This window comes from Balaenoptera physalus, assembly GCF_965194825.1.
Source record: "Balaenoptera physalus genome assembly, chromosome: 13".
In the NCBI taxonomy this organism is placed as follows: Eukaryota; Metazoa; Chordata; class Mammalia; order Artiodactyla; family Balaenopteridae; genus Balaenoptera; species Balaenoptera physalus.
The window spans coordinates 24,099,921-24,123,530 of NC_138892.1; the positions used below are offsets into that span (position 1 = coordinate 24,099,921).

The 23,610-nt window shown below is 35.6% G+C and overlaps 2 long non-coding RNA genes across 2 annotated transcripts in view; both read right to left on the bottom strand.

The window, feature by feature from the left end:
- Positions 1 to 21,025, bottom strand: part of LOC309640612 — a 34,824-nt gene extending 13,799 nt beyond the window's left edge. Inside the window, exon 1 of the long non-coding RNA XR_014252302.1 lies at positions 580 to 21,025. This is a non-coding gene — a long non-coding RNA (uncharacterized lncRNA). The remainder of the gene's footprint in view (positions 1 to 579) is intronic.
- The window catches only part of LOC309640628, a 933,213-nt gene that overhangs the window by 797,160 nt on the left and 112,443 nt on the right, over positions 1 to 23,610 (bottom strand). The window lies entirely within an intron of this gene.

Consider the following 23,610-nt stretch of genomic DNA (forward strand, 5'->3'; position numbering starts at 1 on the left):
CCTGAAGTGCTTGGGGACAAAAGAAGTCCATTTCCTAACCAGAGGAAAAATGTAAAATACTCTCCAAGGTTTTAATGTCTCACATTGAGAAATCAGTTTCTAAGCCTTGGTTATCTTCAAATGAAGATGCCTGCATAAAGGTTTTTTTTAAGACAGATTAATTGGCTCACTCCTATGTTTCTTTTAAAAAATTGCAACCTACTCTCCAAATTGCAATTTCGTAAAACAAAATCTCTGTAATAAAAAAAACTGGAAGAAAACATCAGGCTAGCTTATTGTATGAAATCCTCTCTCACCTGATTCTTCCTGTAAGCACAAACTCAGTTTCAGGCATTAATATCATTACAATTAACTTTCTAGAAATGACACTAAGGAGTGATGACATACAACTAAAATACGGTACTCATAGTAGTAGAAGCAGTTAGCACACTTCAGATGCGGTGGAGAATGAAAACAGTCTTTCCTTTCTCCTCTCTGGATCAAACAGTACTTTAGTGATTTCTGGAAACCTATTATTAGATTTTTATTTTAATTATTCTTCCCACATTTCAATGCCACAATGTTAAATGCTTTGTGTACCTCGCTGTTCGCCTCAAGAGCATTTTGGCAGCATGAGAACTCAAATGTTATCCCAGTCCATTTTCTTTGAATTATAGGAATCTCCAGAGCATGTGCTTTCCTACACTGGGAGATAGCATGGCTTCAATTTTCTGAATAATTTTCAAAATCAAATTTGAACGTTTTCAAGAGATATGATCCTCCCTGGTGGATGATATGAAGCATAACCTAAGGGGAAAACATGAAAATAATTAGCATAAAACATATTAGCATATAGATGCCTTTGAGATAGTAAACAGCAGAAAACCAAAATGCTTATCCCCAAAAGAAAGTTATGAGAAAAGATGAAATTAACGTACACTTCTCACATCACAACCCCAGCCTGGAAGCCGAACAGAATATTCTCATTCTGTGAAAGATGGAATGACTAGGGTGATGGAGAAATAAGCCCCAAACCAACTCCCCTTTGCTCATGATCCCAGCATCAATATTCTCTATTGGCCCTTCACCCCAGGCATTTTCCCTGCCAACCCCGGGTTCTCTTTTAAACAGAAAAATTAGGAGGAAAACATGTATCGTCCTTTTATTTCCTTGAAGAGCCACCACCAAATAGACAGAGCTAATATTCTCTTTTTCTGTGTTTTTTCCCTCTTTTAGCTGACTTTCTATCTTCCCCTAGATGGCATAAGAAATGCCGGGCCTGGTGATTTCAATTACCAAGAGGACTGAGGGGCCAGTGGGTCAGGGCTTCGTGTTTGTTAACAGTGGACCATGAACACCATTGATTCTTTTTGTACTTTAAATTGGTACAGCCTCTCAAGGTAGTAAGAGAACATGGTGTGTTGTGATAGGGAGAATATGGTCTTTAGAGTCAACCCTCATGTAAAAATCTGATCTGGGTAACCTTGGAAAAATTTATTAAACACACTTGGTTTCAGTTTTCTCGTTTATAAAATAGTGAGAGTGTTGTCTACTTTTCTGGGTTGCTGTGTATCAATCAGAGGTTATACAGGTATCCTCTGATTTCTGAAAGTTTAGGCCAATTCACTTTTATGAAAGACCTACACTAATACTTGGTTTTTTTACTAATTGAAAGAAGTCCGAAGGGGATTTTCACTTTTATGAAAAAAGGAGAAAAGTGAAAAGAGTATTCAGTGTTTGTTTTGCAATGAGCCATTCTAGAGGCAGTGCATCCCAGCAGCAAGAGTGGCATCGCCAAGCCCCTTCCCTGGGAACTACACTCGGCATCTCAGCAACAAGCCACCATAGCTTTGAACTGTGTTTGTGAACATCCGTGCTTTACCTCAATTTATTTTGTGCATCAGTTACCAAGATGTGTCCTAAGATGATTGCTTCTTTGCTTTACACCATTTTGGCCTATGAAAGGTTTCATAGAAATGCTCTACTTTCAGATAGCAGGGGGAAACCTGCATATGTAAACTGGAATATAGTACATGCTCAATAAAGGTAGCTCAACTCACCTCCCTCAATGGCTTTAGTGAAAACTCCATAATTTGGGGTTTCTGAGATTTGGTAAGCCTACTTTCCAACCACACTTTCCCAACCCCACTTGGCATGTATGTGGGTGAATGTATGGCCAAAAGACATTTTATTAAGGAGAGATGCCACAAAATATGTTTGGTCTTGGATCCCTGGTGGCAGGGGGTTATGTAGGTGGCAGTATAAATTGCACTGGGAATAATAAAGTCAAGAAAATCAAGATCCTACAGAAATATTTCATCTCATGAAGCCAAGAGTGTGGGTTTAAATTTAACTTTGCAGCAACTGACAGTAGTTCACAAATATTTTATATGATTCAAAGGTAGTAAGGATTTGTCAACCACATCTTAAATTATCTGACACAGGTGAATTCCCTGAACAATTCCCATGCTGGACTGTCAAAACACAGGCTATGTCCCCATATCTGGACTGTCAAAACACAGGCTATGTCCCCATATTTGGACACCACCGACATTATTTCAGTTCTTATAATATTTCGTTACTTTTAATGGCTGCCAGTATAGCATTTAGAGCTCTAAGAAAGGGTCCTTTGCCAATAATACCATTTGATTTTCTCAATTCATTTTCAACTTTGAACTTTTAATGGATGCTAATTACTTAACAACCATTGTGTGTTTTGGTCTCCTGGCATATAAAATGGCAAAGGAAACATTCATTACAAAATACTGAATTCTGTAGAGATTTGAAATTCCAACTTGGCTTACATCACCTCATTCTCTTTCTGTGGAGCACAGGTCTTGAACTTACCCTTTGTTATTAAAACCTGCTTCTATGTCAACAGTTACATTTTCAGTAATAAATACCCATCAGTTTCTTGAAGGTTTATATTGCCTCATCAAGACCTAGCACACTGCTGACACACAGTAATGAGACTGGAATGGGGGGAAACTAAGAAAGAAAACCCCTCATATGCATGTTTTCTTGACAAATATGCTACCTAGTTGAGTTTGTAGTAAACATGTTGGTGAGTAAGTTTTGGCTGATTGGTGTGAACACGTAGTGATGGTCCTCTGTTTACCTTTTCCTGTTTAAACTTACCTCATGGGCCATTCGTCTTGAGACAGACATCATCTGCATGACATTCCTGCTGAATGTCATTTAATTCTCATCTTTTCTATTCGCTCAGGCCTCATAGAGGTCTAGTTTATTGCCCTTAGGGCCAGTTTAAAAAAGAAAATGTTCAGAAAGATACAGCCCAGTGAATAAACCAAAAGCTAGCGTTTCTTTGGCTTTCGGGATTTGAAAATATTTTGATTGCCTGCATGCCTTCCGAGAATGGCTCCTCTGGCTATAAAAGGAAAGGGCCTGTTTCACAAATCAAATAAAAACACATGTATACAAAAGGTATTCTCAACACTCTACCAGTCACATGGTAAGGTAAAACATGTTCTCTTCTGAAATCCAAAAAGGATTTGAGGCTCTACTGATTTGTTCCCATAAGGATATTTCGACTTGTTACAGGGCCTGGTTTTAAAGCTAATGATGTGCAGATGTGTTTGTTCTAGAATCATTTTCAGAGTTTTAAACCATTCGAGGTGAGTAGCAGGGAATGAGCAGCCCTGTATTTCTGCAAAATCTAATATCTTTTTTCCATTTTGTCGATGTTCCCAAATCATTCTTTCCCAAAGTTTCTGCTTTCAGAACTTAGAGTCAGTTAGAGCTTGATCAAATAAATATAAACCTTTCAAGTCAACCTCCACTGGTTATTTTTAATGTTCAGTTAGTAGACTTTTCTTCATTTGTTCTTCATACGATCAAAATATTTTTCTTCACTCCCACCACAAAAGAATAGTTAAAGTCACAAAAATTTACTTTGACACCAACATTTCCTTGATTAAAAATATAGATGTGAAAGATTAAATCTTTACCATCAAAAATATATATTCTTCAAATATTCTCAATGACTAGGAAAATAAGTTAATGAAACAGCAATGTCCTTCTAAGATATAAGCCCTTCGAGGATGAAGACGGCATCCAATTTGGGATATATGATAGAAAAAGGACAATAGTTTTTGATAATAATAATGATTGAGGCATATCTCCTTCAGTTCTCTTAAATCATCCTCTTCCATTTCCCACTTCCTCTTGTGCCTGCAAAGACTAAGCTCTCAACATTGCACCCAAAGATAAGTCCTTATTGTTATCTTGAATGTTTTGTCACCTGGTGAACTGTTGTTTAAATAAGAACTGGCACATTCCCATTTCTCATCCCACCCAATGACACATATAATTTGTAAAAACCATGTCCCATTCATCTCTTCAGCTCTAGAGGTGTTGGACATATTTGTGTGGAGTCATAGTAACATTGCAATATTAGCAACATTAATGAGTAGAACTTTTTCATCCCTAGGATTTTTTTCCTCATCAATTCCATGACCTGAGCAACCAAGATGTCCTTACATAGGTAAATGCATAAATAAACGGCGGTACATCCAAACAATGGAATGTTATTCAGCACTAAAAACAAATGAGCTCTCAAGCCAGAAAAGACATCAAGGAACCCCAAATGCACATTACTAAGTGAAAGAAGACAATATTATATGAAGTTCTGGAAAAGGCAAAACTATGGACCCAGAAAAAGATCAGTGGTTGCCAGGGGTAGGGTTGGGGAGGGGAGAGATGAATAGGCAGAGCCGGGGATTTTAGGGCAATAAAAGTACTCTGTATGATATTATAATGATGGACGTATGTCATTATACATTTGTCCAAACCCATAGAATGTACACCACCAAGAGTCAACTCTAAGGTAAACTATGAACTTTGGGTTATTATGATGTGTCAATGTAGGTTCGTTCGTCCTTGGTAAAAAACGTATTGTCCTGGTGAGTGATATTGATAATGCGAGAGGCTATGCATGGGTGAGGGGAGAGCTCATATGGGAAATCTCTGTACCTTCTTTTCAATTTTATTGTAAATCTAAAACTGCTCTAAAAAAATTAAGTCTTTAAAAAATGCCAAGACCTGTCATATTTCTGGCCTTGCCGTATTACGATCCTGATGAAAAAGCAAATATATCTAGCCCTATACCCTGAATACCTGCTTGCCTTCTGCCTGCTAGAAGAGCTTGGGGGCAGCTGAAAGCCAAGGTCTGAGAACCTTTTCCAAGGTCACTAACTGGAAGTGATAGGGGAAGAGACACAGGAGAGAATGTCTACATTCCTTAAGGTCAGGCTCAATCACTGATTAGTTCAAAAAAGTCTTTTCCAACATTTGTTCTCTAAAGGTGAGACATGCCTGCAGGTGTTATTAAAAATTCTGTACAGTGCTAATAATTGCACAGGTCTCCCATTTATCATTGTGATGTACAATCTGAGAGTTAGTTAGATTCTGAATCTTAGATGTGTCCCACACTAGCAACATGATTTCTTTCCTCTGTACTTGCAATGTCAACCATAGAGTGTTGTGGAAAGAAGAAAATGTTAACAGGAGGTGCCTTATAAACTGTAAAGTACTCCGTAAATATTGTTAAGTGTTTTTCTGAGATACAGTTATCATGGTGCTGATGATGGTAATGATGAGGATGATGATTGTTAGACGAGGACCAATTCATTTCATAATATATCAAAGGGAAGGTATGAGGAAGCAGACTAGAGACAGTATGATGATAAAGTCCAAGAGTGTAATTTAAATCACAAACGTATGATTTTGTTTATCTGACCCTGAATGAAAAAAATCATGGGCTCATCCAAAAGTTCTTGTGCAAAATGGATTTCTTCAGTTTTCTTCCAGTGTATTTGAGTATGTTTACAAGGAATTGATGCCTAATAACGGATGTCATTTATTGGGTTTTCTTACCATGTACTCAGTATTGCTAAGTAATTCTGCATTCATTATCTCATTCAGTTAGTAGGGGCAGAAATTGATATCCTACTATATTAGGTAATATTAAAATTGCACACCATATAAATGCATATTGTATAAAAGGAATATGTAGGACTATGTAAACCCAAAATAAAGCTATTTCATTTCTGAATGAGATTTCATGGAACTGATAAATTCAGGAAAAGAAGGAAGGCAGGAAGATTAATTTGAATGAATTGGTAAAATAATACGGCTAGGTGGATAGACAGTAGGAAAAGTTTCAGGGAAATATACAGGTAATGAACATAATTCCCAATTCTAGTGAAGATATGGTCCCTATGGCTGGAACACTGTTCCCTCAGTACACAAATGCATCCCTCAAAACTGTGCTCTTCTTCTGAAGATCTGTTATATATTACATTCTATATACTGTCCACTCCCTGATTACCTATGTGTCTGGAGGTGATTTTTGCCAATTAGTAGGGAATTAACAATTCTCTTCTGGCACTCACCTGGGACAAAGCATACACCACCATGGGAGGTCTGTGCTGAGTTATAGAAACTAATCTTTAATCAACCTAAACAAACCCAATTGGACTGACACATTTGTTGCTAAAAGTTCTATGTTTTGATTTCAAATCTAAATTTGATTATTCTATCGCCATTTGTGTTAGTAAGAATAAAACTTGAGTAACCATGAGTAAGCCAAGGTAGAATCCCCAATGCCAATAGTTCATTTAGCTTGACATTATGCTTTGGGCTTGTTAACATAATATTTTAATGAGCACAGAAACTTGAAATATTTATTTACAGCATTTATCATCTAGTCTTCCCCTTTCCACAGAAGAGTAAGTAGATAGGCAAATCAATGAAGAGGGTAATACAAAATATGAAAAGTGATTGCCTCTATAGATTCCCACTTCTTAGAGCAAAATATGAGTAATTCTCCTTGCACCACTGTGTTGAACTGAATAGCATATTTAAGAATAGCACAGAACTAATAAATCATGGTTATGTGATGATTTTTGCTAATCGAAAGGGTGGTAAACTCCTGAGATGACTTACTTTCAAGCCCTAGAAGCCACATTTTAACAGCACATGAAATGTCGAAGGGCAGGCTGATAAGTTTGGACCTGGGCTCTGTCACATCATAGTATTTGTGCTTCAGATCCCCCATCCATAAAATAACAGTCCCCCCACCAAAGGTTCCTGTGATGCTTAGAACAGTGCCTGGCACATAGGAAACATTATATAAGTGTTAGGTATGATCATCATTATCATTATTCACAATCATATGTTCATCATTTAAGAGACAAAAGAAAATCTCCATGTTATGCTGGTTTTAGCACAAGGGGGAATTAAATACCATTTCATTATCTCAGTGATAGTCAATTTATTCACTATCACATACAGCATGCTTACCATGTATCAAGCACTACAGTATTAAACAAAGCAGAAAAATTTCCTATCCTTATAGAGTTTACATTCTAGGGGGATGATAGACAAATTTATAATATAATGTCTGTAGTGAAGAGTACTAAGGAGAAAACTAAAGGAAGGCAGAGAAATGCAGAGTGACCTTTACTCTGTCTCCACATTCAACTGGGTTTGACAAAATGGCTCATTGCAGGCTATGCTTTTCCTCCGAAAGGAATTCTCCAGCTGACATTCTAGGTAACTGGTTCATTGAAATCCCAACCATTTGGATGCAACAAAAATAATCCAGCATATGAATGCATCCAGAAAGACATATGTACACTGGTTTTCTAAAATGTAATGTGTATGTAATTTCCCGAATGGCTGGTTGTCACATCCATCTGGTCTTATTTCCATAGCACTTGAATGCACTACGAGGATATAAACCCTAAAAGCCAGAAAACAGAATTTAAATACCCAAACACATACGAGGTGTGTTTTCAAAAGCAGCAGACAAGCGAGCACTGTGGCAACTTCATTAACTTAGCCACAGTTGAGAGTAGCTGAGACTAAAGCATAAAGGCCACAGAACATAAAAGGCATTCCACTGGCAGACCTCATTAAGTGGGCTTAAGACAAGCTTGACAAGCTAATGGCAAAAAAGTAATTTGGAACTTCTGGACATAAGAGCCCTGAACAAGTCCAAATACACCAAAACTCTACCATGCATGCTATCTGAAAAGGCAACAACCGGTGTCAATTAGGTCCATGTAGTTTATGAATCAAAGCCCAGGGATGGGTGTTGTCCTATTCAACCACACTGAATAAGAAATCGTGTTCTATGTGTTTTTGGATTTGGGCTCTGGTCTTATTTAAACTGCACAGATGTTGTAGGTTCCTAAATTAACAGTGGTCTCCAGGGAGATGCTCATCAGGCTGCATATACTGGGAAAGGCATGGCTAGAATCTCAACACCACACTGTTCAGAAAGCATTTTCGCTACTGTTTTCTCTTTCTCTGAAAGACCTTTCCTGTTTCTAAATTCTGTCAGCACCTATGGAGTCTGGACCATGTTAGAGTGTACTTACTCACATGTTAGAATTCTCTAGTTGCTCTAGGTATGTGTATATCCATTCCAACTATTTTAACATCCCTTGAGCGGAAGAGCATTCACTTTCAAGAAATGATAGCACTGGTGTGTGCCCTGCACAGTGGGAAGTGCCTTATAAATGTTGTCAATTCCCATATCAGTCTTTTTATGATCAACCCAATTTTATAGATAAGCAAGCTGAAGATTCAAATAATTTGCCCCACCTCTAATTAGAGGAGAAATAATGATCTATACCCAGTCCATCCAATTTCAAAAGCTACATTCATATTCCACTACTCAGTGCAGGAAGGAATAAATGCTCGTTGAATGAACATATGAATGGACAAATGCATTACTTAATATCAATAATTTTAGAATTAAAGGAGGAAGAATTTACCACCTAAACTATATTGCTGTTGCAATAATAGGTATACAAGGATAGGATAGTTATGTAAAATTCTTGAAGGCACTGCGTCTTATGTTTCTATATCCCTATTCTATATACCTACAGTGCTTTCTGCAATATCTCACAAATACAAGGTACCTGTAAGATATTTGTTGAATCAGTGAAATATTTTAACCCAACATAACAAATTATAAATGGGTGAAATGGCATTTTTGGGTCATTTCCCCTCTCTTATGCTAGCTCCTTACATGAAGGAAGAATACATTTTTCAGAAATCTGGCTCCAGGTGCTAATATCTTAAGAAATCGCTAGACTTGCACCCATGTTTAGACCTCTGGGCCTTTTTCCAGGCCTGAGGGAGACCTCAGTTCCTGGCCCCAGCTTTTCCAAATAAGGCCCACCCCATTTCCACATAAGCCCTGGTAGTATCTGTGGAAATGATAACGTCTTAACTATTATGAACAATCAATGAGTCAGAATATCTTAATAAAGTTTTACTGAGGAGAAACAAATTCCACTCCACCTGTCAAAACCTGGATAATGTCCTGGATTTCATAATACACTCATCCCTGGGTCCTATACTTAAATGTAGTAATATTCTCTTAGGACATTACTCTGCCAATATTGCATGGAGAAACAGCATTATTAGCTTCTTTTTTCCAAACAGCTCAGATAAAGACTCTGAGTGTATTTTCCTTCCTTTATTTCCTGCTATCCCCCTGCCCTGTCCCTCACTGTAGTAAGAGACATTGGGTAAGTCACTTAACATCTCTGCATATCTCGTTTATAAAGAAGAATGTAATGCCATTTGCCTTATCCTGTTACTGTGAAGATTATATGTGATAATGTGTACAGAATAGTTTTTGAGCTATGAAGTGTTAGATAGCTATAAGAAAGAAGGTTCATGAACTACATACCTTGGGAAGCTGGGTGTTTAATTTCATTCCTATATAAATGGTATGTGTATGTGTATAAATACGCATGTGTACCTATATACCTGGGATAAATGGGCTTGTATATATACTGGTGGGAAATCTGAATCAATTTACTGCATAAAACTTTAAGAGTTAATGAATGCCACATTAAAAGTATTTCTCTAATTGTGTCTGTTGGTTTTTAATATGGAGCTACTGTATTTTATACAGTAATTGTATCTATTATTTATTGTCAAGTTGATGACAGGCATCGAGTTAAGGTGTTTACATACATTATATAATTTATTCATCATAACACCACTATAAGTAGGTATCATTCTCTCTCTGTTACATGGGTAAACTAAGGCCCAGAAGAATTGAGAAAATGCCCCAAGATCACACTGCTGACACATGACAGGCAAAATCTGCATTTAGGTCTGCCTGTCTACTGAGCTTTGTTTACCAATTCAAATCCCATTCATTTGAAATTTGCATTAATTCAAGTGTAGTATACATTAGTTATACTTTTCAGGGAGCAAGTTCAAATGAATTCTATCCTTTGTGAAATGTTAGGGTTCCTTTGACCAAAACATAAACTGATCAAAAATATGCAATTTTTTCAAAATAACCAGAAACTTAAAAAAGTTTTAAATGTCTTACAGCCCCTGGGTCAGGTAATACATGGGATCCTGTAACATAAGTTACTGAGATTTATAAATGGGGTTAATGACCATGATTTTTACTCAGTGGTAACCACAGTTCGTTCAAGGAGAACCTGTGTGCATACCACTCCTCCTGTGATAAAGCTGCGTGAAGGCAGAGGGGAGATTTAATAAAGAAGTAAAAAATATCCCTCAGGGAGCCTACAATCTATCCTTCTGAAAAGAAACCAGCATACATGAAGCAGTGAAAGAGTCAAATTAATCTTAGAATATATTAGTAATACTTAGAAGCAATAAAACTAAATCAAAATTTCTTCAAAGGATTAAGTCCCTCAGCCTTTAACTCACTCTGACCTGCTTCCCCCACATGCCAATTAGAGTTCAAAGAAAAGATTCCTACGTTTCATTTACAGATCCATTGAACCTTGGGCACAAGTGATAAATCCTTAATAAGTCAGAAAGAGGACTATATTTATTCTTAAAATTAACTAATTTGCACCCTGAAGTTAAGTGATTTGCCTGAAGACAATTCATTGGAATGTCTGATAAAACTCCTTAACTCCATTTTACATTTCACATCACTGGCCTGTTTTCCCATTTTAAGGTTATTACGTAGAAATGCACACATGCGTCAACAAAGATTCTAGAAAAGATTCGGACACAGAACAAGTTCATGTCTCCACATGGAGACAAAAAGAAACTTTTACTACAATATTTAGGGAATCTAATGGTGAGCAAAGATTCCCTAAACACCGCTTTGAATAGAATAGATGGCTGAAATTTATAAAGAGGATTTTTCTTCTTTTATCTATGCTTGGAAAGCAGACTTACATTAACTCAACAGTTGCTCTGGTGAATCCAGCAGCACAGAAAGTAAACACACCCAACAATCAAACTGGTTGACTGACTCTATTGTCTGAATTCAACTCTTCACTTAGGTGATTTTATGAATGTGTGTGTACACACACACACTTTGGTTATATAACAGTGAATTCTCTTGGGCTCTCCACAGAACAATGCAGCAAACTACCATTAGCTACTGGGAAATAAAACCTTCCAAATTTTCAAGAATAAAGAAATTCCGAGAATAAAGGAATTTTACATTAAGCCTCTTTGAAAAGACTAATGGTAAAATGATAATAAAAGGCAAGACAATTCTGAAGGTGACTTTTCCAAGTGTACTATTAAATAACCATAACTGTAACATACATGAATTTTATTTTAAAAATACTGGGATTAGCCTTATTGATTAGACAACAAATAGCAATAATATACTACAATTGGTATTGATACAGAAAATGGAATGCAAATGGTCCAAGCAGTGTGTAATGTTCTTTTTTTCTACTTTGATTTAAGGTATTTCAAGCACTGCATGTTCTCCTGGGCTAGTTAACAGTGCTATAACATTTTTGCAGCTAAAATGTAACTAGAGCATTTTCACAAATTCCTTATTTTTAGTACTAGATTCCATTGTAATTTTGCTGGGTGTAAACCTATCTTAGAGAACTCAAATTACATAAAACTTTGGGGATAGAAATTAGCATAATTGAAATAATTCAATTTTTGGTAATTATAATTCTCACTTAAACCTAAATTAAATATGCCAAACTATAATTATGTTCAAATTTGCATCGTGAAAATTATCCCCATTTTGCTCATGGCATCTTAAAATATCTAATAAGGGATCTTAAACTCTTAAGTTTGAGTCAAGAGGCCTTATTTTCACAGCCTTTGGGAAGAAGAGACTTATTATGCAGTAAGCACAGTTATATTGCCTCTTGGGAAAAAGAATATGGGTCCATTATTGCTTCACTATATGATGTGCAGGATTTGTACTATAATCTTTGGGTACCTCTAAGTTACATTGCCGTTAATGAGCGCTGAGTGCCTGAACAGACAGTAAAAGATTAATGCTTTCTTTGGAGAGAATCCTTAAGCAAAGCAGATCATGCTTTAGGACAAAGGTAATGGTAACCTCAGACAAAAATAGCTGTAATACTTTAAAACTGGGCGCTTGAAAATAAGCACTGCTTTTCTATTCATTTTTAAATGATTAAAGATGCCAGGCAATCTGAAGACAGTGAGAAATCACCTTTCAGCCCTGCAAACTGCTTGCTGATTCTTAAGAATCCTTTGATCAAACTTTTATTATTATTATTATTAATTTGGGATGCAAGAAGAAAACACCCATAAAATACAACTCAGTGTAAGCTGTCTATGTAACTAAACTTTCTATTTGATTTCATTAAATTAGCCAGTTGATGTGATTAAACGTGCAAGGTGGTTTATTTATCTTCATCTTTGGGACAGTAGGTGGATATAATCTAGGAATATATTGGTCAAGAAACAGATGACTCTGAATGCACAGAACTGACACACTGTCAAAGCACACAACCAGTTTCTTACAAAGGCACACAACCAGTTTCTTAGCAAAAAAAGACATATGAATATATCTTCAGTTGAGTAAAATATTCACGTTAATACTGGAATAAGGCAGAAGAACCCTGGCTGACATCCCATCTGTTCTTATGAATTAAATTTAGAAATCATATGTAATATAGACATTTCTGTCTGAATATCATAAAGCCCTGGCACATCCAGGCTTTCATTAGAAAGCTCCACGATGTGACTTGAATAACAATCTGTCTTAGCTAATTAGTATTTTCAGTTTAGCATATTCACTTCCAGACATATTGCTGTTTGCACATGGTAATTTAGGTAAACAGATACCATCCACAGCTGCATCAATTAACACTGCTAATCAAAACTGAATTCAGGTAATTAGGTACATTTATGCAAAAAAAATGTGTAATTTTGGAGAAAAACTAGATTCTTCAGTAATATGTCAATAAGTAAAAATCCCCTTTTGCTTAAGAAGATGAAGAATGAGAGGAGAGACATCATCATTAATATATACATCATGCAGACAGAGTAAAAATCCCTAAATTAAATCTCGAACTTTAATTGGCCTGTATTTTCAGAAATTGGGTCATATTTTTCATAAATGTTTTCCTCAATGTTTCCACATAGTAAAGTTGATTCACATCTGCCTAAGGGTTTAATCATCATCAAGCAGGACTCAAATGGTTAATGAATGCTCAAATATTTATCTCATTAGAAGAGATGTTGGTCAAACTTGCTCTCCCATCTTGCATAGCATCTCTTAGGGAAGATGCTCTCAGTATGTTTTGTCTTATCACACACTTTAATTTTCTCTGCTGCAAAGTACTTTCATTTGCAGTTAGAATCACAATAGTAATTTCTTATTTTCCTGCAAATACTCTTAAACTTTCCTGGTTCTACACAATGCCCTTTAGTTGCTTTTTCATTCATTTTCAAAATGAATATTGTGAATTATTTTCCCTGTTTTCCTATAGACATAATTCAATCTGATCATTTTGATTAAATACTCTAATCAGTCAGAAAAACTAGCTTCACTGTTGGTAGGTTTTAAGTGACTAACTAGTGACTAACAAGTCAGGGTTGGGATAGGTTGATAGGCCTAGAGGTAAAGCTAAGTAAAGAAGAAAATTGGGCCATTTTAAAAAACATCCTGACGTAGATATGGGAATATAGCTATAACTATCTCTACATCTCTCTCTCTCTCAACTTCTCTCTTCCCTTTTCAGACTTTGAAGTTTGAAAGTCTGAAACTTTATTTCTTAGTGCAGACACCAGGCCTTTAAGTGAAGTACTGATTTCAGCATGCCTAGCATTATTTAGTGGTAATAGTCACTTTCAATCCAATTTAGCAAACATTTCCTCAGTACCTACCTGTATCAGGCACTTTTCTAGGCCCTATGGGTAGATACAGAGATGAATTTGGACCCATCACAGTCCTCTGAGCCATGCTCTGAGAATTTGTAGACCAAAAGAACCAACTTTCAAAAGGTGGAACAAGTCTCCCATGGAAAAATATATCTGTCAATCCCAAACTTTTGGGACCTCCTAGGCTAATTTTTCAGAGGTTTACTTTTTGTCTAACCCATGCTAATTCCTTTATTCTCATAATAAATCGGGAAATGAGAAGCAAAATTGTTTTTGCCAAGTAGCATGATGTATTTTTCTCATATTGCAGTCACCCCATAGAACTCATATTTTTAAAATATTTATTAAAAAAAATTTCCCCATATATTCCTTTAAACTCAATTGGCATAAACAATTGGACAATACCCTATGGAATAGAAATCTAACAGACTCTGTGCTCATATCCAGTTTCAAGAGCAGGAATTATAAAATCTGGAGGCACACTTATCAATGGTTGTCCAACTATTCAACCAATGAAAGTAGATGAGGTGGGATGGAGGTTCCTCTGACTCGGACTCTGTTAGACACAATTATTTATGAATTTTAAATGAAAGATACGTGAGCACACACATTTTAAAGACAATTTTTAAAAGAGCCTAAAGACTGGTTTTCAATGAACTAAATGATCAATATTTGCGGAGGACATTTTCTGGTCTCCATGAAATGAGCCAACTAAGTGACATTCATTGCCTGGACGCGCCAGTGAATAATCTGTGTCGTTCTAAACCACCTCTTCTCTTACTTCCTTAGCAATGAATCAGGAGAGAATTAATTCTTTCATTGTAGTTCCTGCGATTTAGGAAATTCCTTCGTCTGGAGAAAGTGGTAAACATCCTGTGTGCACAATAAAAAAGTTTTGGCAAAGTGAACACTACGGACAATGCAAGGGCAGCTCTGGTCTCAAAGACCTTGAAATATGGCACCAGCTTCCAACCCAGGTTGTGCCATTGACTTGTTATGTGACTTCAGGCAAATCACTCTCCACCCTGAGTCTCAGTTTCTGGTTCATAAAATCTGGCTCATAGACCCAACTCCCTGGTTTGGAGGGGGTACCTGGAACATAGGAGGTGCTCAATAAATGTTGAAATGGAATAAAGGTCAGACAGTGATGGCTCCAGAAATACTAATGCTAAAGGCATTTTAGTCAAAGTTATCATAGTAAGCAGTTCTCCAGCTTCCAAGGTATTATGTAGAGGTGGTGTGATGGTTTAATACAAATAGCAGGGAATGCCTCAATAGGCCAGAGGCCACTACACTATATTAGGGAGCCTTCCAATTCACTTGAAAACTAAAGCTAAGGAACTAACCTTCACAATTAGCCAGAAAGTCAACATTAGAGCATTTATTGTCTTGAGAGCATATTATTTTGCCAAACAAATTACAAAAAATAACTCATTGGACTGACATAACCCACTAATTTTATTCTAGAATGAGTGTCTGTTAAAGAGAATAACATCTTGAAAAATTCCTGTGACAATTTTTTCACTCGTATTGATTTTTAAAACGCTGAAAATCCTCGAGTTTGCCACTTGTTCTCTCTCTTTAGCCCAGAACAATAAAATCGCTCATGATAGCCCTACTCTAAATTTTTGTGGAATTGAATTAAATTGTTGACTAGCAAATAATAGGCAATGTATAAAATAATGCCACCAGTCACTTTTAAAACTGTATGCTTTTTTGAACAGAAGGGCTCCAACTAGAAAATGTGGCCCATGAAAATATCAGACGGATTAATTTTGGCCTGTTAATGGCAAAGAATGTTATTTCATAACTAAAAGCGAAAATGTCAGGTCTGGGACTAGATGGATTTGAGGGGAACAGATTGCCAGAAACAAAGGCAACAAAGAAATAAAAACGTCTTCTAAACACACTGAAGCAAAACAAATGATTGGATTTGGGATTTAACAAAATATAATCTTATTTGACCTTGCTCTTTCACCAAGTATTTTTTCTACCCTAAGACAGTATGACTTTCTCTTCTCGTGCCATGATTTTCTTTTATGGAAAAGACTGCTGAGTATTAATGGCAACACCGAGATGTTATCAGTAGTTTGGCACATTAGCATTTTATGCTTAGAAAATGCTGCATTTACAACAAATTACAATACCCCAAATTATTTTCATTCAGTTCTGGTAAGAGGTAAAACAAGAATAAGCAAATTAGAGAAGATTATTGACTTATATCTGAAGAATTAGTAATGTTTATTTTAGGGATTTGATTTAATGGCAGTGTTTATTTTTTTAGTGAAAATATTATCATGGAACAGCTGGATTTTTTAAAAAGTTTGACAATTCAATGTACCAAAACTAAAGCTGATAATCTACACTTTATCAGGCAAGGTACAGAAGGTATTTGTTTACCATTTATGGTTGAATACTGGCCCCACGATTAAGAATTAGGAAATTATCCTTATAGAAAACAGATCTTAGTTAAACATGTTATTAATCTATGCTGCAAGGTATTATCCCGCTCTCTGGAGGATGTCAGAGTCACTTTGCTAGCTGAATAATCTCAGTCGGTCTATCACAAGTTTTTCATCTTTGACTTTCTTCATAGGCCTGGAGTAGAAGCCCATTGTTCAAAAGGACGTTAAAAGAGTACATGAAAAGCATGTACTGAAAGAAACTATAGCACCTCGGGCTCCTTAATTTTTACACTACAATACCTTGGACTTTTCTACCTTGACACATTCAGAGTAACTTCTTTGATGAAAAGAGCGAGAAATAAATTACATATGGAAGGAAGAGAACCTTTATTATCATTTTAATAGTCCACAGACACATAAAAGGAAGATGCGCTCACCATGTGGTGGACCTAAAACTAAAAATATTCACTGACTTAGGAATAAAAACATTTAATATGGTATGAAAAATGGAAACAGTTTTTTGAAGCGACGTGAACACGCAACTTTTCACAAGGCTTCAAGAAAATTTAACAAAGAAAAATAAAACCAAATCATTGCATAGCTTGGTAAATAACTAGAGTTTGCTCCTCTTAAAACGTTTTTGAAAATACCAACTCTATCCATAGACTATCAGAGACCATGGGGAATGAAATTCCAGTCATCGGAAACAGTCAACTTTTACGAACAGCTTCATAAGCAACTGTACCCCAAAGCCCCCATTTTCAGAAGACGTCATATGGATTTAGTGTGGATCTAATATGCAGTTTAGGTGGTTGGCACTGGATTAGAATAGAGATGTCACTGTTATTTATTCCTAGACTTTTCAGGCTATTCCCAGACTGTTTTCCTATTGAGAGCACACATTTTCAGTGTGTGGAGATTGCTTTCAGGCTCCCTCCTTTTGTTGGGGTGGTGGTTTTGATGCTTTGAATGGGGGGAGGGGTAATGCCTCGACTCTTCCCACATGTTCCCAATTATCTATACGTTATTCTGTATTCTCTGCCACCAGCATGCTTTCGCCTGAGCTATAATCCTTCCAAAGCAGCATCTCATTCAGACGTGCAAAAATGAAAATTAAAATAGGAGAGTATATTATTATTATTATTTGAATGACATACGACCTGCTCAATGTTTGCATTTAAATTGGCCAGAATAATTCAGCTCTGGCTTTTAATTTCAGAAGGGTTAATCACCCCAACAAAGGTCAATCAAACTTTAATCTTGAATAAAATTGCTACAGCTCCAATCACCTGCAGGACATTTATTATATCCCTATTTCCATGTGAAAGAATGCATTGCCTTCATTATGCATCACTAATCTTCTAACTCTTTACATTAGCACATTTTACCAAAAATATTAATTCCTTTGAAACTCTGACAAAAGTTCATTTCTACACATCTCAGGAGATAATCCTGTTTAAAAGAACGGGTGCATCAGCTGTGAACCACTTTCCTAGCCCTTTCTAATCCTCATAGACCTTTGCTCCTCCAGCTGAGTTCTTACAATAGCAAATCTCAATTACACAAAATATTATGGAGGTTTAGGTTAAAACAACATTATATTATTTTAGGAACGTAATCCTCCCTGTTGTCTCTGATTGTGCCATTCATCTACTTGTTTCTGTCTATAATGTTTACTGCATACAAAAGTTATTGATTTGGAGACAGCAAATGTTAACCATATTTGAATAGCAGTAGAAAGACTCAAATTCATTAATTCATTCGCTCAATAAATATATATCGAGTGCCTAGTATGTACCAGATACTAGGAAGGGAGAGATGTAAAGTCAAAGAAAAAAAAAGAAAGAGAGCCTTTATCAGGAAAATAACAGTCTCTTCCGAAAATGATGTCCAGAGTATAATAAAATAATGATTTAAACCTCAACTTTCAGTTTTTCTTATCGTCATTAAATTTTAGTGAAGATTAGAGATATGCTAAGTCAAAATTTAACCAAAATTTCAATGAACAGTCTTGTAAATTATCCAGACTCTTAAAGGCTTTACAATTTATAATCCCATAAAAGGATTCATTTTTTAAATTTGAGAATATGAAATCTGATTGTCAAATTTTAAAATGACTATATTCAGAATATCTAGTCTCCCGTGGTTAAGAATAAAACCAGGAGAAAGTTTATGGGCTTATTAAAAAATATACGTGCTGTGCATTAATTTGTTTCTAAAATGTTATTTCAGGATGTTTAAAAACTGCTATTAATACAAAAGATAAATAGCAATGGACAAGAAACAAATTACTGTGCTTTTTTGCCATGATACAGTGCCCGGATGACCATGGGGGGAAAGTAAAAGAACCTTAACGTTTGTCCCCAGTTACATTGCAAATTGATTGCCTTGGTATTATAGCTGTGCTGTGACACAGCATAACCCAAACTTTGCCTTCTGCATATTTTTTGAGATGCTTTCCTCTCTCTCTGTACTCAGAGGAAGCACAGAGGCACATGCCCCTCCTTATCAATAATTCACATCCATTAATTAGCAATATGTGAAGGCTATCATACGGGAAACTCCCCAGAGCGTGAATATTCAATCAGGCAAAGCAAATCACGGTAAAAAGAAAATACAGGTATAAACGTCAATGGCCATACAGACATTGAGGAATAGCACATGATTTCAAAAAATACCAGTCTTTCTAAGTGTTATAAAGAAAAAGCCCCAATCACTGTGTTTGACTTAAGTCAAGACCTCAGCCCTTTTCCCCCCACTTTGAGCATTTCTTGAAACCGAAATAGAACCTCTACATATTCTATAACGCTTGCTTTTTTTCAGTCCTATAACTAGGTTGACACAATAGAATAAAGCAAAGTAATGGCTTTTATGTTGTTGAGCAAAATAAATCCAAGTGCTATACAATATAAATGCTCAATTGATATTTGTTACCAAATAGTCTGTAAACTGATAAAGATTAGCTAGACACAACAACAGGCAAATACATTGCTTTATATTCCATTCTCAGCATCAAAAGCTATTTCATTATATTTCTGAATTTCTATATTTGGAAAAAACCCAAATCTTTCTGAGAACGTGCTCTAAGTGCTCAAGAAGCATGTGGATCTTTATCTGAATTATTTTAGTCACAAACAAAAAAAAGCCCACTAACCATCAAACAAAAGTCTTAATAAGAAAGCCCAGGAGGTTGGATTATGAAAGAAACCTACCTTTGGCTGAACAAGTTTGAGATTTCTCATTTTGCCTACACAGCTTTGCCGATCCACCTTGAGCAAAAGTCGACTCCGAATCCCTTGTGATCTTTGTGACAATGACATCATATCACTGGCAAATTTTTCGATTTAACTTTGCAGACGTAGTAGCAACTTTGTTAATTATGATATTAGCCAGCTGGCAGGTACAATCAGTCAACCACTGTAAGAAAGCCAGACAAAGAGACATCTAATCATTGCAACCAGAGCAGATAAATTTTGTTCCTTTCTCATACGTGTCACAGATTCTATCCCTTCTGACCCTCTCCTCAGCCATCGACTGTCAAATTTAGATTCCGCAAGCTCCCAGCTTCCCTTTATCCCTGCCTTAGATCTGAAACTCCTGGTTATCAGGAAGACACGCGTCACCAGCTGTCTCAGAGCAGGAAAGCAATCAGGTGAATACTACTTATTATCTTGCATTGCTTTCCGAGAAGTGACAAGATTGATTTGGGACCAAGAATACACTCAGATCTCAGACATGGAGTTCCTAGGGTTTTTAGTTCAAACAGTAGGGTATGTGCAAAGTTGCAATAAGGAGGACTTCAATCTCAACATTAAGGATATGGGATAATAGAATGAGGAGAATTCTTAAAATCTACCAGAGGCATTTTCAGATGCCTTTGTATTTTCTTTTCCACCTTTGTGCTACCTTGGTAATGTCTTATGAGCAGATTGTTACCAGGAGGAGCCAGCTTAATGGCTAAATAGCTTTAAATCAACTTATGGAAGCGGTATTCTGACATTAAGAAGTTGTCTCCACCCTTTCCTTTTTCATCAAGAAGAGTACTCTATAAATTCCAATTCCTGGAACGTATCCTGACATAAAAGTTCAAATCATATTTACACAGAATAATGAGAAACTAATTTGGGCATCTCTGGTAACAATAACTTATACAACTTTAGATTGAGAGATAGGTATCATTACATCCTAATACACATTTTCCCTTCTAAAGGTCAGTCTACTGAATCATAGAGAAATGTGTAGATATACACAAACATATATAGAATTTAGTAAAATTTAAATGCATATTAGGTAGCACATGTAAAATTCCTAAAAAATGATATGACAATACCTTTGAAAGTGAAATATTCACTTGGTCAGTGAAGAGCTTGATCTGCTTGGTAACCTTTAAACTGATGTAATATTTACTAAAGAATTATTTTCTCCCATTGAAATGTTTAAGCATCAATGAAGTAAAAAGTTTGCACTACAGTGTTTAAAAAAGAATAATAATAATATTCTATAATAATATTCTATATTATATTATTATCTATATTATTATTATATTCTATATTATTATTATAATAATAATAAAGTTATATTCATCAAGAAATTAGTGGGTCTTTCTGGGATGGAAGAGTTTGGTGAAAAGTTAAAATGCAATTTTGAAGTGCAATTTTACATAGGGATTCTTTATATTTGGTTACCTAAAGGGGACCAAAATGGTTATCTTGACCTGTGAAAATTGCAGTTCTCATGCACTGTATTAATCAATCATGGTATGTAGCCTAAATTTACATTTTATTTTCACATGAAGATGTTCCTGTAACAGAGGGTCCAAAGTCCCTGCCCATGGTTTATTTAGGCTAAATTGCTGAAAAGATAAATGTATTTAGACGCAATCTAAAATACATACAATGAGGATAAGATGATTTAGGGATACCACAAACTACAGAGAAAGATATTTTCATCCTAAGATGACAAAGGGTTTCTTCAATATCAGAAAGGTAGGGGAAAATATGGTTTCAGGGATTCTTAAACTATATACATACATATATATGTGTGTATATATATATATATCTCTTTCTGAGAGTAAGATATATATATCTATATATATCTATATATATCTTTCTGAGAGTAAGATATTCTTTACTCTTCACATCTTGGGCTGATATTAAGAAATGAGTCAGATACCCTAAAAGCAAAAGAACAAAGAAACTGGAAATGTTGGAGAACAAGAGTATGTTGTAACACAACGTCAAGGACAAAGAATCTTAGATGTGGCTTTTAGAAATGCTCTGCTAGGAAGTGAGCTGTGCCCATCACATTCATTGCCGTAGCCTTAGTGACCATCATGGGGTCTGGCACATAGTAGTTTCTCAAGAAATACATGTTGATGAAAAATGAACACTTCTGTTGCATACACCCTCCCTCAAGGCCTAATTTACTGACTTTAAAAATTAATAATGCAAAAAAAATCACTCCTTTGGCCTTATGTTGATGGCTGTATATTAATTAGGCATATATTCATTCAAAATTATATCTTTAAAATACTGAAAAAGAGTTCATACCTAAAAATAATTCAAAATAGACATTTCTCATAAGATTCCAAAATAAGCATTTCAATAATGCTATCTGCTCCTATGAAAATAATTCTGACTCAGAATTTCAAAATGAGTCAAAAAGCTCTTTACACTTTGAGAGAAGAAAGGAACTTTTCTCCAGAAGATTCCAAGAGAATAAAATATGTTACATACACAAAGTTTTTCATCACAGTAGTATCTATAAGAGAAAATGCAAACAAACTAATGTTCCCAAAGAGGGAAATTATTAAATAAATTATGGCAATTACCTGTATGCAGTCATTTATGTGATAATGAGGATGACTGAGAAAACCAAATTCTTATGACTATGGTGAATGAAAAAAGCAGAATACAGACTTGTACATACACTGATTACTGTGTACACGAAGACCTGAGAATACATGTAGTACATATGCTTGACATTATATGGACAATAATCCTAGTTGCAGTACTCTTTGTAATAGCAAAAGACTGAGGATAATCTAAAGAAAATCACCAAAGGTAACTGGTTAAATAAGTTATGTTATATCCATACTTTAGAATGCTGCACGGCATTAAAATGAACAAAGTACTGACATGGAATTATTTCTAGATACATTTTAAGTGAAAGAAGAGTGGTGCAGAACCACGTGTACTATATGTTATCATTTTGTTTAATAAGGATTTTGTACATAAAGCTTGTATATAAAGAGAATATCTTTGAAAAATACACAAGAAACTGCTAACAATGGTTGCTTCAGTATGGAAACTGGGGCTTGGAGAGCAGGAGTGGAGGAAGAACTACTTTTCACAATATATTCTTTGCTATTGTATGAATTTATGTATATATATATATATTTATTTATTTAAAAATTAACAAATTTAAGATTTAAATTTTTTTTCATTATCCTTACTTGAATGTGCAGTCAGTATATCTTTGCTTCTTTACAAAAAAGCCCAGACACCCTCCATTTCCCCATGTTACTGGATATGGTTCACCAGCTTATTTTTTCCCAGTTGATCTGAAGGACACAGCACTGTTTTTCTGCACCATAACATGACCTTGTCAACTTTTGCTTCCAACTCTCATCTCAATGCTATTTTTTCCAGTTCTACATAATTTGTTTTTTTTCTTCCAGTTTTATTGGTGCATAATTGCTTACAGCACTGTATAAATTTAAGGTATACAGCAAAACGATTTGGCTTACATACATCATGAAATGATCGCCACAGTAAGTTTAGTGAACGTCCCTCACCTCATATAGATACAAAGTAAAAGAAAAAGAAAAAATATTTCAAGCTATTTTTGATAGCATTTGTTACATAAGTTGATTTTCCTCACGCAGTAAATGCCAAAATGTTGACATTCCTACAGCATCTCCTTTCTCAAAGGATGTCATTCTTATAAAGGATTTAATTCAGCACATGAAAGACAAACTGCATTCTTACATTCTGTACAATTTTAGAGTTGTTTCAAGTAAGGCGTCTTCTATTCATGTTACAAATGTACAATTGTTCGTCCTCAGATA